Source organism: Cephus cinctus, unplaced genomic scaffold, assembly GCF_000341935.2.
Source record: "Cephus cinctus unplaced genomic scaffold, Ccin1 Ccin1_scaffold0123, whole genome shotgun sequence".
NCBI classification, from domain to species: domain Eukaryota; kingdom Metazoa; phylum Arthropoda; class Insecta; order Hymenoptera; family Cephidae; genus Cephus; species Cephus cinctus.
The window spans coordinates 2,035,585-2,053,481 of NW_014332857.1; positions in this window are offsets into that span (position 1 = coordinate 2,035,585).

The window sequence follows — 17,897 nt, forward strand, 5'->3', positions numbered from 1 at the left end:
GGGGGGGGGGGGATTGCACGCAGCATCCAATGGCGCAATATGCTATAACCACCGTACCGAAGCAGAAACCAGCAAGGGTTCTCAAACCGTGAATAACCGGGCGTGCGGTGAAAGACGTAGAAAAGAGACAGGAGCTCAGGCCGAGTAGAGAGAAAGAGTGAGACGGAGAAAGTAGCGTCGATGCGTATTCGTAGGAGGCAGCCCCATTCGAGCAGCCGAGCAGCCGAGCAGCACTCGAGTATCTCGCGTGGCGAACACGTTCCGGGATCGAAGTCCGGTAAGGCCACACCTCGAACGAGACGGACGTCGGGACGCCAGAGCGTTCGGACGCTCTTAGTGCGGCGCTTCCGGTATAAAAATGAATAAACAGCCTCGCGGCATGTTCCTCCTCCTGCAATGAGAATCATCTACCGGAGTCGCGTGGTTCAACCGTCCTCATCACCTGCCTCGGTTAGGTACAATGGAGTGCGATCCACTAGGTGAGCCGGGCTGGTTTCCCCACAGCCACCATACACTGCTACCTTCCCTTTGGAATCCTATCCCATCCCCATGTGCCACCCCTCTTTGCGCACATACGTCCTCATTATATGTAGGCACCCCTCGAGCTGGAAACTCTCCTAGGTAGCTGAGACTCACACGAATTCGCAATGGAACCACACACGCTCAGCCAGTCATCCAGTCAGCCAGCCAGCCAACCAGCCAGCCAGTCAACCAGGCACGCGGTAGGTACAGAAAGGCAGAGATTGACAATGCAGGGGGCCCACCTGCCCCCTACCCCAACCTGGACACGCGCCTTGTCGTACCACCTGGTTCTACGAACCTGAAAGCGTCTTTCGGATGCTGGGCGATGATATTTCGGAGTATTGCGAGAACCGAGAGAATAAGAGATTTCAGTGACGTTGGACTTGGAGTCCGCGGGAGTACGAGGCGTCGGATCGCAGCTGGTCCGGTCAGTGCGACGCGTCGCGACGTCTTGGTGACGTCTGCCTGGCAGGAGTAGCAGGCGCCGGGACGCTAATACTATCGCAACGTTCATCAGGATTAACCGGGGCTCCACTGACCTCAGTGGCTTCGCTGCGGCTCCACTGGCTCCAGTTCATTCGAATTCGATCAAATTGCGTTTTGCGTAACCGTGAAAACGCAAAAGGATCGCGAGCGATGACGCTCGTAGGCTGCAGTCCTGCCGGCGACGACGTCCGTTCTCGAACACCTTGATCTCCGGGAGTTCAGGGTCGACCTGCATTCTTCTCGGCATTGCTTCTATTATGCAGATCGGACACGCGAGATCATTGCGTAATTACCTCTCGTCGAGGCGAATCGATTGCGGAAATCGATCGCAAGGAATTGTCCGCGAGCATTCCTGAGCTCACGTTCTTCCCTTCCGGTGAGAATGATGACTTCATGAAACGGAAGGTCGGATCGCCGACTTGCCGATTTCCTAATGGACCGCAACTCCACGCGCGAATAACGGATTATATGATCCTGGTGCGTAATACGAAACCATTCGAGCCAAGGAGGCACGTAGAAGGAGCCCTGGAAAGGTCTAACTGTACCTCGAGATTTTCCCTTCCTGGTCGCTTAGGTAGACCGGTAGTGCGTAACTGCGCACTGCGATAGGTGGAATCCCCCTCGATCCCCTATGCACGCAGGGACCCATTCTCAGCGGATATCAGGTTCGTTTTTGATCAGGTTTTCTGACTACGTGCAGCACGAGTTCCATTCAACCCTCCTGTACCGTTTCGAACCTTTTTTTGCTTTTTTATTTTAGAGACGGGCAGCACCTTTTCGAGTTTAGAGGCTGGCCTAACCTTTGGGGAGCCCGTTTGGGTCGCCCAGCTGGTAGGGGCTCGTGTGTTTGTTCAGATTTGGTTAATGTTAGAGCTATATGGCGTTTTACCTTCGTCATGGACCTCGTATGGGATAGATTTATGGCGCACTGGATTCGACGAGTACATACGGGTTTCCGGCTCGGGCTTTTCTTGTCACGTGGTCGTCCGCCATTCACTCGATTATGCCTTCAAAGGATTAGACAGTCAGGCAGCCCGACAGGCAGGTACGTCACGCGCTCATGTCACTCGGACTGCACGTAGTACCTCTCTCTTGGCTACAGTGAAAATTTAATAAATATCTTTCCGATGACGCAACTCTGAAAGTTCAGACGAACCAACGACGGACGCAGTCGGAACCAGGAGCAACAGAAATTGGCCAAGGTTGTCTCGGCGAGCACTGGCAGAAAAATCAAAAGTCTCCTGGCGCAGGTGTCCAAGACGGTACAGAGTGGCAGGTACCTTTCGGCATGGCTTGGAAGCATTGTGCCCAGGACACAGAATACCTACACGAGGAATCATTCTGAATGGAGAGCCCACGAGGTTGCGTCTTTCACGGGGACCCTGAGCCACGGTTGCTTTAAAAGTTTAAACGAACAAGGGAGGCCGGAATATCCCTTCTGAGATTTGCTCGCAAGGTCGTCGCACCGAGAGAGACCGAACCTCCTGTACCTTGGGAAAACCGAGGTACACTCAGTTCTTACGAACTCTTAATAAGTCGCCTCCTGCGCCATTGGGTAGCTGGAGAGTCGCGAGCGCAGGGCCGCCGTTTCAGGTGCAGGAATCACATGTCGTGCATTTCTTCTCCCCTTCGCATCGCACGGTCGCACGACAATGCTTTTGGCACATAAAGCTTCCCTTCGCTCTCCCCCTCTAACCCTGCTCCAGGATGGGGAGCGTGCCATCGGGCAATGGGCATCAGCCGGATCAGCTGTCGGATCAGTATGGCGGCTGAGGATGGTCCAGGTATATGCCAACAGTCTTACGTGCATTTTCAAGCTGTATGTGCGCCAATAAAAATATTACGAGTATCTTCAAGTGTTTTATGATTTCGCAAAGGCACCTGATTGATACGGGCAATTTTGAAAAAGGGGTATGCGCAACCTGCGGGGACACCGGACCGATCAATCGTTTAACAGCGCGAGCCGCTGTGATCTTTTTTATGGGGGCTCTCAACAGAAATTCCCATAGAGCCAGTTCTGGATAGATTTTATAACCCGTGTACAATTTATGGTGTTACTTTTACGATCGTCCTCTATCCCGTCTCTACTATAGTGCAGGGCGCTCCGTTCAGGACGACTCCCGAGGAGCTGCGGTCTGGAACCACTAGGGAAACAAGGAGTCTCAAAGTCTTTTAAGTCTCTGAGAAAAGAAAGGGAAAAAAAAGAAGGAATAAATAAAAAGTATACCGTGAGAATCAAAAAGATGAGAACTACCTGTCTAATAATTTTGAGAAAAAATATCGTGTTCTCAACTTGAATGAAAACGAAGGAGCGAATAATCGGGACTGGAAATTTCACTGGGACAGGATAGAGGGCGTCGTCGGCGACGTCGGCGTCGGCATAAGAATAATTCGAAGGCAAAGCAGGAGCACGCGCGAGGCCCGCGGCACCTCGGTAGCCTCCATTAATACTCGCGAGGACCAATGGCAGATCAATTGACCGACGTCAGGGACACTGGAGCAGCCAGTTCCTAATCTAGTTCGTATCCGAACCCTTAAGACGACGGTCAAAAGTTTGTCAGCGTAGGGCGTAGCGGGGCCCATGATAACATCTCTAATCTACGAGGAAGTTGGGCCTCTTTCAGGCCGCACAGTCCCTTGCCCCTGCACCTCCTTCTTTGGGTTTCAACATAAGTTCGAGATGAATCGATTACGCTGAGCTGATCTGCCAACGTGGAGACCCCGACACAAAATTCTATTATCTCTCGCGTGAAAAATGATGGACGACGATTTTGTTTCTCTTTGTCTCTCCTTCTTCTCTCTCTCTCTCTCTCTCTCTCTCTCTCTCTCTCTCTCTCTCTCTCTCTCTCTCTCTCTCTCTCTTTCCCCGTCTCTTTTACCGAAAATCATTCAGCCGCAAATTCCAACGCATCGCTGCGACAATCTGCAAGAATTTCGCTGATCCGGCACGAGTCGATCTCCAGCTAAAGGTTCAACTGCCTACCTGCCTGCCTGCCCGCCTACTGTAGCAGTCGGGATCGAATTCGAACGTGACAATAAGCCAGGAAAAGAGTCGCTCGAAATTATCGAAGAAACGACAAGCGGACATGTGAACGAGCGAAGAAGCGGAGGAGTCGAGGAGTCGAGGAGTCGAGGAGCTAAGAAGAGCGGCGGAGGTCTGACCAAAACACAGCCAGGATCTCCCGAGAGTAGAGATGAATGCGCCGATTATCACGGCCGGTAATGTTCTCGGAAGCATGAAGCGGCGAGGCTTCTGGCTCGGTGGTAAAGCATTAGGGAGCCTTCACACTGTGCGCACTCAAATCGTTTATACCTTCCTACGATCTGCTGAGGAAGATCCTAGCTGGTGCTGATAGTTAGCACCAGATTTCCTGGAGTCTAGAGAAAATTCTGGTACCCCACACCAAACGTGATAACAAGTATCTGCATACGATTGGGTCATTCCGATAGGGGTCAAGTGTTGTAATAGTTGAGATCAAACAAGATGGGTATCATCAGGTACCAAAGATTGGAAGAAAAATAAAATAAAATTCGTGGATGAAAATCCAGGCGCGTTAAGATTTGAGAGGTAAAATTATATTTTCGGTGTGGACGCGAGTTAACTGTGGGCAGCATTCGCTGAGTCGGGTTAAGTCCAGTCCAGGTGCCGCCTGCTATGCCGCGCGGTGAGATGTTGCTCCTGGTGGACCTGATCGGGCTCGCTCGTGCCATTGACCGCCATTGACTCCCCCACGTACGACACATTGCTCGATGTATCTGCTTGCCCGTGTGTTCCTCGAGTCTTGGCGCCTGAGGCCGTGCGGCGTCCCGACGCCGCGTCGTCAGCGCGATTCCGTATTTTGTAGAGATTCATGAATTTCAATGGTCTCCGCGCGAGTCCCAGGTCCTCGGGGGAATTTGAAAAGTACGAAGATGGAAGGAGACAGGGTCCAGAGAGGAGCCTTCGCGATGGACCAAAGCGTCGCGACGCTTCGGAATCACTTTGTGGAAGCATGGGCAGGAGGGCAGGTCGAAGCATCCGAGCTGATGAAACTCGTGCAGGCCCATTACGGCTCTTAAGAATGGTGGATTGTTCGTCATTGCCCAATCAAGCAATGAAGGAACGGTGCGCGCGCGGCCCAATTACAACCGGATCGTCTCTCGGTAATGATCCTCCCTGCTCATCGCGCCGGTCTATCGATCTATCGGCGCCTTTGTGCGGGCTGGATCGAGCGTCGGATCGAGCGTCGGATCGAGCGCCGCGCGATCATAACAACGAGTGTCGAAATAATTCAATAATTACTGATCGATCGGCGCCAGACATTATTTCTATTGCCGAGTTCACTAATCGCCGCGTGGCTCCTCTAACCTGGTCCATCGTCCTTTCGAGGAGTTCAGGCTGCAGCCTCCGGTCCACGTGAGCGACCACCCTGAAGATTCCGGGAACGTCTCGCGCGGCGTTCACGGCTTCGATTCTTCCGGAAACGAAAAGGCTTTAACGATTTCACGCAAGCGCCGCGTGGGCGGACGAAAGTTCAGCGCGACCATAACGGCCGCGAGACGCTTAATATATGTTAGCGCATAAACCATAAACCTGCTCCGGCTGTAAGCCGAATCCACGAAACAAAACTGAACCTGCTCTTGCGCCGCCGTCCCGACGGTGGGCGTCGAAAGTGAAACGCTACCAAGTTTTCGCGATTTTGCGAGTCGCGCTTTCTATCGAATCATCCGTCACTCGAGATCAGTCCGAGCAGCCTTTGGGTTCGACCAGTCGAAATCGCGAGGGTGGTCCACATCGAAGCGACGGCAGGTTGCGCAACGCGCAATCCATGTAGAAAGGAGGGAAATAGAATATTTGAAATTGGAATGGCGCCCACCGACACTCTAAACACTGGGTAATTTCTCCACTTGACCCGACCACTTTATTTAGCATACTGTTCACCGTTAAAACAAGGTCGCTGAAATAATATAGCTCGTGTCGCAAGAATCGGTGAGCAGGTTTTGCGCCGAGATGAGATCTTTCGATTTCTGGAGTCAGCGGCCGTGTTAGCGCACGCGGCCATAATCGGACTGATTTTTCCACTGTGTATTTCGCCAAGCTAAGCCAACTGGTAAATTGACTTTATTGCTGCACGAGATAAGAGTGCCTACGTTAATTGGAGGCAGGATTTAAAAAATCTCATTTACTTCGTGATTCGAAATCGTGGCGTCTGACCGACTACGTCAGAAGATTTTCCACGGTAACAAAAAAACCATCTTGGACACGTCATAGCATTGACGAGAAAGGATTGAGAGAAGATAAAGAAAGTCTGTGGAAAGGCTGTAACGCCATAAGAATGAACCAGAGATACTACGTACACCCATCGAGCACAGACTCTTTCTCCCGGTCCAGCCTGTTCCGACAACTACGAAACACGCTCACTCGGACAGACAGATCGGATCGTTGACTTTCAGCCGAAGCCTATTTGGAGGCTCGCGAGGTGAGCTCATTAATTTAAATAAATTGCTTATGCATCGACGCGATCTTAACGGACTTAACGTAACCCGACCATCCGGAATGAATGGACCGAATGGAACGAATGGGACGAATGGAATAGCTTACAGCTCCCTTATCTAGTGGCTTTACCAATGCATTCGTAAATAATGTCGCTCTCGTAAGGACTCACCCGCTCATCATTTTCGACTTGACCTCCCGACCTCTCGCTCCCTCACAGCCTTGGTTCTCCCGATCTTTGACCAAAAGCCTCGATTGGATAACACCAGAAGGAGGTCACAGCAGCCGCCAATGCGAGCGACCTGCTCGGTCCGGTCAGTCTGGTCAGCCAGGCAGCAGCCGCAGCCAGCGGTCATTCGAAATGCATCTCGATTAGGATGTCGACATCCGGGCGTTCCATGGACGATCTAATAGAGTCAGACTCGGACTCGGAGTCGGCCCGGTATAATAGAGAGAGAGAGTCCAAGGAAGGAGTGCAGCATCCGCGCCAGGGCAGCTCGTGTTCACAATCTGGCATCTCGCGGGGGCGTCCGACCCAATGTACACCACTCGACGAACGATATATCTTGCTCGCTCGTACACGTACACAAACTTGTTGCAAGGAAGGTGCTTCGTTTAAGCCACTCTCCCGACTCTACCGATTCTACCGACCCTGGCACCACTCTAGCCGCTTCGAAAACCAGAGAAAAGCCCAACGCCGTCGGCTCGCCGTAAACGCGAAGCCTGGTTGCATCAGGTTACTCGTACTGGTGCAGCTCCGGATACCCAGACTACTCGAGCTACTCGGAGTGGAGTACTTGCGTGCTTATCAGGTTAGAGTAGCAAAGTACCAGAAGATCGAAGAAGACCGTAGTCTTCCCTTCCACTCCCCCCCGGAGTCCTATCTTAAAAAGATCCCTGAGCCACAGTCCCATCGAGCCTTGTAAAATAGCCTACCCGGAGTAACTACTTTATTTGAGGGAAGCGGCTCTAGTCCCCAGGTCCATCTCCGCTACTTATTTAAATAACATCTCCGTTATGGTAATGTCCCTGGTAATAATGGTAATAACGGCCGTGTAACAGGGACGAAAATGGGCCACTGCCGGCGACGCGGTGTCTTACATGTGCCGACGGTTACGTATGGTATGTACATGCCTATGGATACATACGCTACACATCGTACATGTCGTACATGCATACGGGCACCATTCATTGGGCGTAGCCTCACCGTAGACTGCATCTTGTACCTGATTCCTCTTGTGCCATACGTCAGCAAGATACACGACAAGTGCTCTAATTATTTCGATGCTTCCTTCCCCTCACCCGCCCCGACCGATTCCAGGATCCTGCGGAAGGATCCTACGGGAGGAAGGCGGCAGCCTACCGCCAGCCACCCAGCCACCCGGCATCCACGCTAGACACGTCGCTTGCGAAACTCCAGCTTGACGCGGTGACACATAAACCACCACACGCGAGCTCCCGTCGTCTCTATCCACACGCATGCGATCACATGGGACGCACACGTGGCCGAGCAAGAGAATAGCAGGATTGCTGGATGGGTGCAGTGGCCCACACGTGACTCTAGACGGAGTCTCTCGCTCTCGGGTACAAAGTCTTATTTGTATGGGATAAGTAGTGCTGGTAGCAGGCTCGGTACTTGCAGGCAGCCAGTCAACCAGCCAGTCAACCAGCCAGCCAGCCAGCCAGCAACACTAAGTATTTGTGGGACATGCTCATTCACCGACAGGAAACAAAGTGGGCGCATCTTAATGGATTACACTTGTAGGCATCGCCTACTGACTTCGCTTATATCGCCAATTATAGTGTACGCGTGGTGTATAAATACTGGAGTTTATTACCGCGTGCCGGTAACGGGCGGAGGGCTCAGCCTTTCGCCATTTTCCACGGTGATTCATGGTCCGGGAGGATCGTTCGGAGACAAACGCCGACTGACAATGCCCGTCGCTGGCATTCAACGCTGGTATCAATCTTTCATCAGGAATCTCCTTCGGACGGTCTTTCTTGTATTTCTCTCCTGAGTGACAATCCCGTGACGTATCACTCGTCAAAGGCATCACGCGTCATTAAGGCAGAATCCTTAACGATCCTGATCACGCTGAGCTAGTCTTGCGAACCCTTTCTCCCGTTCGCCCAGACTCCGCCCGTCAATGGACCATTGTACTGGCCTCGTATTTTTCGCAGATCGCGCCTATCGCCGCCCTCGATAGACGCCGGGATGAATAAATTAATGCGGGAAATGTATCTGCGCGGCAGGATCGTGTTGCAAGGCATTGTGCGTGTCGCGTGACGCAAGAGCGGCCGAGTTTGCTGTGACCGAGTAGGTCGATGAGAAAAGAGGAACGAAGGAATGGAGAGATAGGGAGCAGGACGAGGTAGAGAGAGCGAGAGAGAGGGAGTGATACGGAAAGACAAAATCCAGTAAGAATTTCAGGAGACTGCCGTCCCTTTGCGTGCCAGGGCAAAGGGTGGAAAAGGAAGGAGCAATCGAGATAAAAGGGTTCAGGGTCTTCGAAGTTGCGTCACCGATCGACAAACCGGTCGCTCGAATAAGCTGATTCGCGGATCGTGACGAAGGAAGTGAAGGTATAAGCGATCCGGCAGAAGAAGCGATCTCGCAAGGCATAATCGCATTAGAGCGACAATGCACAGGCAGCAGCCACTGTCAGGGCATTGGGCAGCGACTGTGCGGAGCAGCAACTGCCAATTACTCAACGATTTACCTAGCAATTCCAGCAAAGCAGGGGACTGGCTGCTGGCTGCTGGCCAGTGGATTAGGTTGGGTCTCTGCCGGTCTCAGTGCATTAGGCTCCTTACTCCGTACTTTGCACTCGGAAGCCAAGAGAGCATTGTAACTGGACTGCGGTGCTCGCGAGGACTCGTGCTGCTGAACGATAAAGACGTATCGCATGTCGCGCACGTATCGTTCTCATAGCGGCGACCGGATCGTGAGCGTCGCGCGACTTTGGCCGGTGACTAAGGTGAGGCAAGTACGCTGACAAGCAAACGGCAGTTCGCTAAGTTACTCTCCACGGTTTGCTGGCCGGTGCGATAGGCGGGCGCCAACTCCGACCGTCTGGGAATGTCCTATGAAATCGGCATTACGATTTAAACGGTTCGTATTATCGAACAATGCGGAGAACCGTGCGTATTCCGATAGCCGGTTTACCTATCCAGCCGGACTTGCTCTCTCCTTCTCCCTCACTCTCTCTCTCTCTCTCTCTCACTCTCTCCAAGTGTCTGGCGATAGCAGCCATCCCGAGAGAGGAGAGTCTCAGTCCCCTGGCAGACTGGCAGACCGTGCTACCATTTCTTTGGTAGAACAACTTCACGGGTGGAAGAGCTTTCCTGAATGACGTATAACGATTATCTTTTGATTGCCAAATAAATTCTTAGCGATGAGCCTCCTGGCCATAAATATCGAGATCGATTATCGCGCGTCTCGAACGAAACAACTGACTCCCAGTGCGACTCGATATCTCGGACGGTGTAGCTTTGATTTATAAACAGTCGCATGAACATCCTTCAGGATTAGCCTTCGAGTTACGGCTTCCCGTTCGGAGCTAATTTCAATCTGAGCTTTTACTCGTCATTCGGTTTCCTTATGCTCTCTTCGCTCGCGGGCAAAGGTCCCTATCCTTAATCCTTCCTGAGAGGAGAATTAAAGCCCCAACAGGAACGACTCCGAATGAACGTATCTCGTATTCTACGTCCACGCGAAGAATCCTAGGGTATCGGGAATCGAGCATAAGTGCGCATGGGACAGTAAGATAAAGAGGCACGTCAGGTTTCGCATCTACTATGAAGGAAGAATCCGTCCGGGTTCTGGAAGCTTCGAGGCAGATAAGGCACAGCTGGTAAATGTATTAGCTATCGAGAGGTTAGAGTTGACTTGGGATGCTGCGTGAACCTGTCGTCCTGACGCACCCATACGCACTGAATTCCTCGTACGCATTTCTCGAGCACGTATCTCCATCTCCTCGAACGGCGTCCGGTCGCCCTCTATCTTGTTTCATACCCGAAGGTCCTCGTGGAATGTCGAATTTCCCTGTTTCATGGCCAGCCACGTATGAGCACATGCGTGGAGGCGCTGGAGGTGGAAGCTGGAGGTGGGGAGAGCGCGTGCCCGAGGCGCGGGTGTGTCCCATCTTGGCTCTGGACGCCTTTGCGTTAACTGCGTTATGGGTCTATAGGAGCACGAGCGAGAGAGCTTTTCCAGTATGTAAGATTACGCACGTGTCACTGTGTTATCCTGTAGAGTGTAACAGAGAGATAGGACGGGACACGACGTAGTATAGGAGGCGAGCGAACGGGCGGCGTAGTTGCTGCTAGTGTTGTTGGTATTGCTGGTATTGCTGGTATTGCTGGTATTGCTGGTACTAGTCCCATTAGTAGTCGACTGCGGGATCTCCGAAGACTCATAAGTTAGCCAGCAGCTGCCGCTGTTCAGTTGCTCCTTGAGTACTCCCCCACGAGATACGCCGAGGCTCGCGCTCGCGAGCGATATCGCCGTTTTCCTACCAGCCGGACGTACATTAATGTCTTTAAGAGGAATTTATTAGACTCCTCGCGGTCCCGGCTCTGAGTACAGCAGAATCTACAAAAAATGTTAGAGCCGTCTTTCGCACTGGACAGGGTTGACGGGGATCGATGGGGTTGACGGGCAGAGGGAGCAGAGTGTTGGAAAGTGGTGCAAAGTGCCGTTTACGAAGGCTCGCCAGTGGGCTAACAATAGAAATCTCCAATTAGAGAGCTCTCGGTTACGTCGCCTGTACGGACACATTGGATACCGGCAGTCCGGCACGCTCTCGACTCTAATTATTATAATTAATTACGAGGGCTCACGGCGTATTCAGGCCATCTCGTCCACCCACTGGACCAGCTCAGACTCTGAGGTTCCGAGTATCGTTCGGGTTCCCTGCCTAAGAAGCCATAGATCTCATTGTCAGCTACCAAACAATAAGAGGCCGGATCGTTCCGGCAGGTCTAGCAGGGCCCCGGGGGGAGCGCGTAAGGGAAGAGTAAAGAACGTTCACAATTGGCGGCAACACTTTCTCTCTCGCATTTTGTCTGAACCCACGCCGCCCGAGGCTCAGCGCCTATATCCACGCCGCGTTGCCTTACGCGGACCGCTGGAAGACCGGATCTTCCGTTGCCGATCGAAGGTACACCGATTTCCCGTCGTCCCTGTCGCCCGACACTTTCCTGCGCCACTCCGTGCCTCGTTACGGTCGGGAACAAGTAAATCGATATCGGGCGATCGGTAACGTCAGTAATTATATTCCAATTACGGGTTAGTCAGGCGCCGTTGCTCGAGTGAAAAATATGCCACTCCTGCGCCAGATAGGGACGTGTTAATCCCGCGAGCGAGCCCGCAGCGCGCACGTGCCGCCGGTGAAACAGTTGACAGTCGGCGGACTCACAACCGGGCGACAGTAACGAATGGACGTCGCCTCGGGCGACAGATACCTCGCCATCTTGGATACAGGCCGTTAGGAACTTGTCTCCGGCGCGATCCACGTGGTCCGAGTCTTCGTTCACCGAAGCGCAGTGCCATCTACGTTCGTCGGAAAGTTCACGAGGTCTGGACAGAATTTTTCCGATCGTCCCGAGAAACGCAGTCGACACTGAGGCGTTTAATTACGATGCCGCTACAGTGGCCCTTATTAGCGACTGATAATCAGCGCTCCCCGCGCTGTATATGGCTGGAGTTAAAGTCGACTCTGATCGGGCGTCGCGACGCAGAGGGATCTCGACTTCGAGATTCCGGGCGTCGTTTCGCGCCATTTATTATCTCTCGATTAATCGAAAGTCGAGAGGGACGGTTGCGTCAGCCGGACGATCGGCGATCGATGACGTGGACGGGGAAATCGATTGAAACATAAGGGCGGAAATGTTTCCAATTTATAGCATTATAAATTCAACGAACTGGTCGCTGGCCGCTGGTCGCCGATTGCAAACAATGGGTCTACATGGGGCCCGTATACACAAAGTCTGCTCTATAATATACACGTGTATATAGATATACACACTCCCATATCCTCCGACTAAAGGCTCATGCTATCAATGAGAAGTGTTTTACAATGTAGAACCAGTAATGGCACATTACCGACCGAACGGAATAGAACAAAACAATTACTAAATCTAGTTCGTTAGGCAGGCGGGCGCACTGGCAAGTTCCGTGCACGCCACCATAAGTTACTAGCGGCGTTGCTGCTGCCGTTGCTCCTGCCTGCTGCTGTTGCTGCTGTTGCTGCCCTATTCTATTTTCTTTCTTGCACCGACTTTGCTAAGCTGTCCGTGACTCCACGCTATCCGCACTTCGATCCTGCCGCCCTCGCTTCTCCCCATTTCCCGACCCTGGCTACTTCGAGATGTCAATTTCTCTCAGCCTACGTAAACAATACTTTTTTTTTCTTTTTCTTTTTTTTTCAATCGTTGACATCCATCGCGATTGTCACATCTCTCGTATCTACGATCGTTCCTGTCGTGTCCTTGTCGTGTCCCTGTCCGGTCCAGAAGACGCATAATCTTTTCGAAATGCCGTAATTCCATCCGTACAGTCAACCAGCTGAAAAATCGTCTATCCCGTAACCGAACCTGTAACGCGATATTCATCAAGTGTGCGTAATTACTGTGAGATATTAAAGTTATTGTGTCGTTATCTCTGACGATCTACGAGAGCAACGTATAGCAACTCGCTCGAGCGAGCGCGGGGCCGGAGCTATCAACATTCTCGATTGGTAAAAATCGGCTGAGTCAGAACTGGAAGCATTTTACGAGGGGCCCCGGCGTCACGTTTCACGAATACGGAGCAATAAATTACACGGTATCGGTAATCGGCGGTGCGCCCGATCCATGCGCCCTACTCGCCTAGCTGAGCACTTACGTGCGCACCCGCGTACCTGAACGTACGGGCGCGTACACACCGAGCGAACACACCCAGAGAAGCTCGACAGGCAGATCCAGGCAACAAGACGTCATCAGGAGCAACTGTTCCGCCGTGGGTCGTTCTCGGGGTAGCGCGTGAGGTCCGATCGAGACTAACGACACGACCGGAGCACTGTGACGTAATGTCAAAAGTCAATGAGCCGACCGACTGGGCCGAGTGAACTACGACCTCGTGAACAGCACTTGATCGTAAGCGTCAGGTGAAACGGAGTCTGGAGTCTCCTCGCTCGTAAAGGCTAGGGGCTTGATAAATTCGATTCAATCGGCAGTGGCCCCCCGTGCCACGGTCCATTGGCATAGGTTACTGCCGAGCAGAAACGCACTGGGGGCCAAGTGCAACCTCAGGCGTCGATCGGCTCGGAACGTGGGCCGAACGTCGATTCGAGAGACGGAAATTGACGTGGTGTCTTGGTTTGGTCTAGATCGATGACGCAACTGCGAGAAGACGGAAGGATGGAATTACGAAACATGGTCCAGGTCGAATGCTGCGAATCGATTGAGAAACGTCCTGCGGCTGTCAGCGGGCTTTCTGCCGCTGGGACAGACAATGGCCGTGCAGCGCGCACAATATTGCCTATGCAATATTATTCCATGTATTAGAACTGCGCTCCGGCAACCGACAGCCGTCAACTGTAAATTATCAGTTTCCCGGGCGCTCGAGCAGTGGCGCCAGCAGCGAGCAAACACGAGCTCGTATTTATTGCGTTTCTCTCGAACGTGTTTTATATATATATATATATATTTATCGCATCGAAGAGCCAATGGGTAAAGTTTTACCTGGTCGGTACGACCACGCCTATATTTTCTCATCCTCCTGCTCTTTCACGGTGACGACATAACGATGACGATCATCGTGACGACAGACGCTCGATCTTTTCTCTATCACCTTGTCGACCTCACGACTAAGGAGAATCAGAGTTCAGGGACTTGGCTGAACAGAAACGGCTCTTCTGCCTGTAATAACTCGCTACACCCATCCAGATAGGATCTCGACAAATAGCAATACCTACCTACCGTCTACTCCTACAGCAAGTTCGCGCTGCTTGCTTGCTGCTGGTTCGCCTGCCTGCCTGCCTGCCTGCCTACAACGTAACTGCATCACGTGCTCGTATATCGATATATCGGAATACTCGATTACGCAAGACGAAAGATCTCCTCCTCGGTACGAGTCCTGCGAGTAGACCGGTCGAGTATTGTATTTAAGTAATTTCAATGATTTCAAGTTCTCGTCTTACCGACGTCTTGCGGACGTCTTACCGAGGTGACGACGAACCGATGTGGATGATATCGGCGGCTCGGAAACCGGTGAAGATAACCGTTAGAGGGCTGTATATTCATTACGAGCACATCGGAGCTTGATTTAGTGATAGGCGGTACGACGACCAGCGCCTTCCGCTGGCGGGACGCTGGCGGGACGCCGGCTGTCGGCTGGCGCTGCTCCGAGCTAGACGGATGATTCATTCCGTGGTAATTACCAGTTCGCGGCGAGATTAGCCGCTGCAATAGTCGGCCGATCCTGGAAGGATTTTGAGATTTGTGCGTCTGCGAGGAGCCACGTATAATTCAAGCGTCGGAAGTGCTCGGCGCTATGGCGTCCTGGAAAACTTCTAGGCTGACTCGTACAGCTCGTATAGCCTGGCTGCGATTTAACGTATAGGTCCATTGTGGCGAGCGTGACGTACGGCACGACGTTCAGGAGGCTGGTGAGCATTGCGAATTTCTTTCTATCCCTCTCTCTCTCTCTCTCCCTCGAGATAATCGTCGCTCCGCGCCAGGTAAGACGATCGCCGCTTGTGCATTTAAATACTTGCGCAGCCGCTCAAGCAGCAAACAGCAAAAACAAATTGCCTCGCTAAGTGGGTAGTAAGGTGGACCGAGGTGGACAGAGGTGGGCAGGAGTGGGCAGCGCGTAAGAAACGCACCGGCAATGCATCACGGGCCCCGCAAACGCTGACGCTAACGCTGCCGCGTTATGCGTCTGTCTTCGCGACGGCATCCATCACGCGCTCTCACGGTCTCCTCCTGCTCGAGCATTTACGGCGACGCCAAGTGGCGATGCCGAGGACGTGTCAAAGGTCACACCCGTTTCGACCCCACCTTTGCCAGGTCGTCAGGCTGTCTGCCTGTTACGCCGATTGTTTGTCCGATCGGGACAATATCCTCCAAAACGAACAAGACTACGGCGCCCTCCTGGACCAATGGATGCTGATCCTCCATCCTCCCCGGAGAGGCCCTCTCTGGCAAGGTGGATGGCTTTCCCGGAAAAGGTCAAAGGTGGGAAGAAATCTCGTAGGAACGAGAGAGTGAGACAGTTTCCCACCAGTCTGTTTTTCCCACAGGTGAACCCATGGATCTCCCCACGAATCTACCCCATGGACCAGAGAGCATATGTCGGGTTGGCATTCATGGCAGCGCTGGGAGCCCCTCGTAAATTGACGACTTTAATTCTAAAGTGTGTACAAGCTCTGCGAGCCGTGTGTGCACACACGTGGGGTTATCGTGTGGCTGGTGTTCGGTTTCATGTATACAGCGAGCTTCGCCGTCATTGCGCAATGCGCACTGGCCAAACTCCCTATTTACGGAGTGTCGATGACTCCATTTTCCGTACAACCGCTGTGCCCAGTGTAAAGCGAGTATTTCATTTACATATTGAAATCCTATTTGACTAATTAAGCGAAGTGTTCGACTGTGGCCATTACGGAGATACTAAACCTTTCGTAAATTAAATGGGGATTTTTTTTTTTTTTCCTTAAAAAAATCTTGTTTTTTTTTTCCAAAACACCTCTATCCTCTCCTTCTCGAAAATTCGATTTCTGGCACTGAATATACAGCCCGAGATTGAGCCTAATGAGACGCGCGGATTCCAGTAGATACTCGGCGTTGTCGATGTCGACGTCGATGTCTCCATTAGTTTCAAATTGACAAGTCGATGTGTCTGGTGAAAGAGAAGACACGTGGGACGTGAGCAGCAAGTAGAAGCAGGGACTCCCGCCCTTTCTCCTGCCTACAATACTTGGCCCCCCCTTTTTATCTTTTACCTCGAGACACCCAATCGTTATCGTTATCAGCTTATCGGCAAACTGATATCCAATCGTTCGAAGAAGATACCTCGATTGGCCCAGTGACTAATGGCGTCGACTCCCAGTATGCCCTTCGGCAGCGTCGTGACCCTATTTACATTTTCACTTTTCTATCCTCTTCCCATGACGCCGCCTTCCGTCGCGACGCCCTGTCGGAAATGGACGCCGTCGATTCACAAATCATCCTAACGATTCACGATTCTCTGAACCTTGATGCGATATCGCTCGTCTCCCCCATAATAGTCACGTGGCGACAGTCAACTGTCATCCGCAGTTCATAGCCACGTGGCCATTGTTCGAGAACGAATAAACCGTTGCAAATACTATATTGTCTCGATTTCGCAATTGCTCATCGTGTAATCCATGGACAATACTATTCCCTGGCAATTCGCCCATCGCCAATCTCCTCGTCCTGTAACTCCTCGTAGTTTCGCAAGAGGATGAGCCATGATTGTCAATTATGTCAAAATCTCTATGAACTTTGTCAGGCTCTTCGCTTCGATCTTATCCAACGATTTGGCGCGAAACGACAGAAATACAAATGTACCTACAAGGCGACTTCCCGCGCGCGCTGTTCGCCCGAGACGCATGGAGAACTGTCAACATGCGGTTGAGCATTAATTTTTAATTAATACGACTTCATTAGCGTGGAGATATCCAGTGACAGTAGCGCCGCACGCGTGTCGCGCGAGATCCCGCCTAATGGTGTCCACTGTTGATACAGTACCGATACGTTATTAGCCGATCGTTACGATCGCTTGTACACACGTAGCGGAGCTAATTAATCCGATAATATGACCCAGTTAGTGTACGGCTCCGAGAGCGAGTGTGCAGCGCAGTATAGTCGCCGCCATAGAGACTCTAATAGCTGGTTTAGAACTGTGCCGAAGCGTAGCGCGTATCGGCGCATGCGCAGAAGAGACGCGCTCCCAATGAGAGTCTGCGTGGAGCAAACGCAGGGGATTCCGTGGGGACGCGTGTAAACGTGTGTCAACGTCTGTAAAGTGTGTAAAGTCCGATGCCTCCGAGGCGACTTGGCAGAGACTTGTGGCAGCAGCGACACAGTCCCCGGACTACACGGCGTTACAGGAGACTACAGCGAGACTACATCGCGCGCTACACCACACGCTAACGAGCTCAATTAATTTATACTCATTGAATTGTGCTGTGGCAGAACCGCTTTTCGACAAGTCATAATGGCTCCGCGGGCATTCCGAGTACTTGACGCTGCGTTTCGATTCCTTCGACTTCCTGACAATTGTTAATGCGCTGCCTCGGAGATCAATTACGGGAAAGGCCCCGGCAGTCTGGGGGGGTCGGTAGCCAAGAGTCTCCTCTCTGGTTGTCGATGGATTCAGGTTGCTCGGATGATTTGGACTCTAAATTAG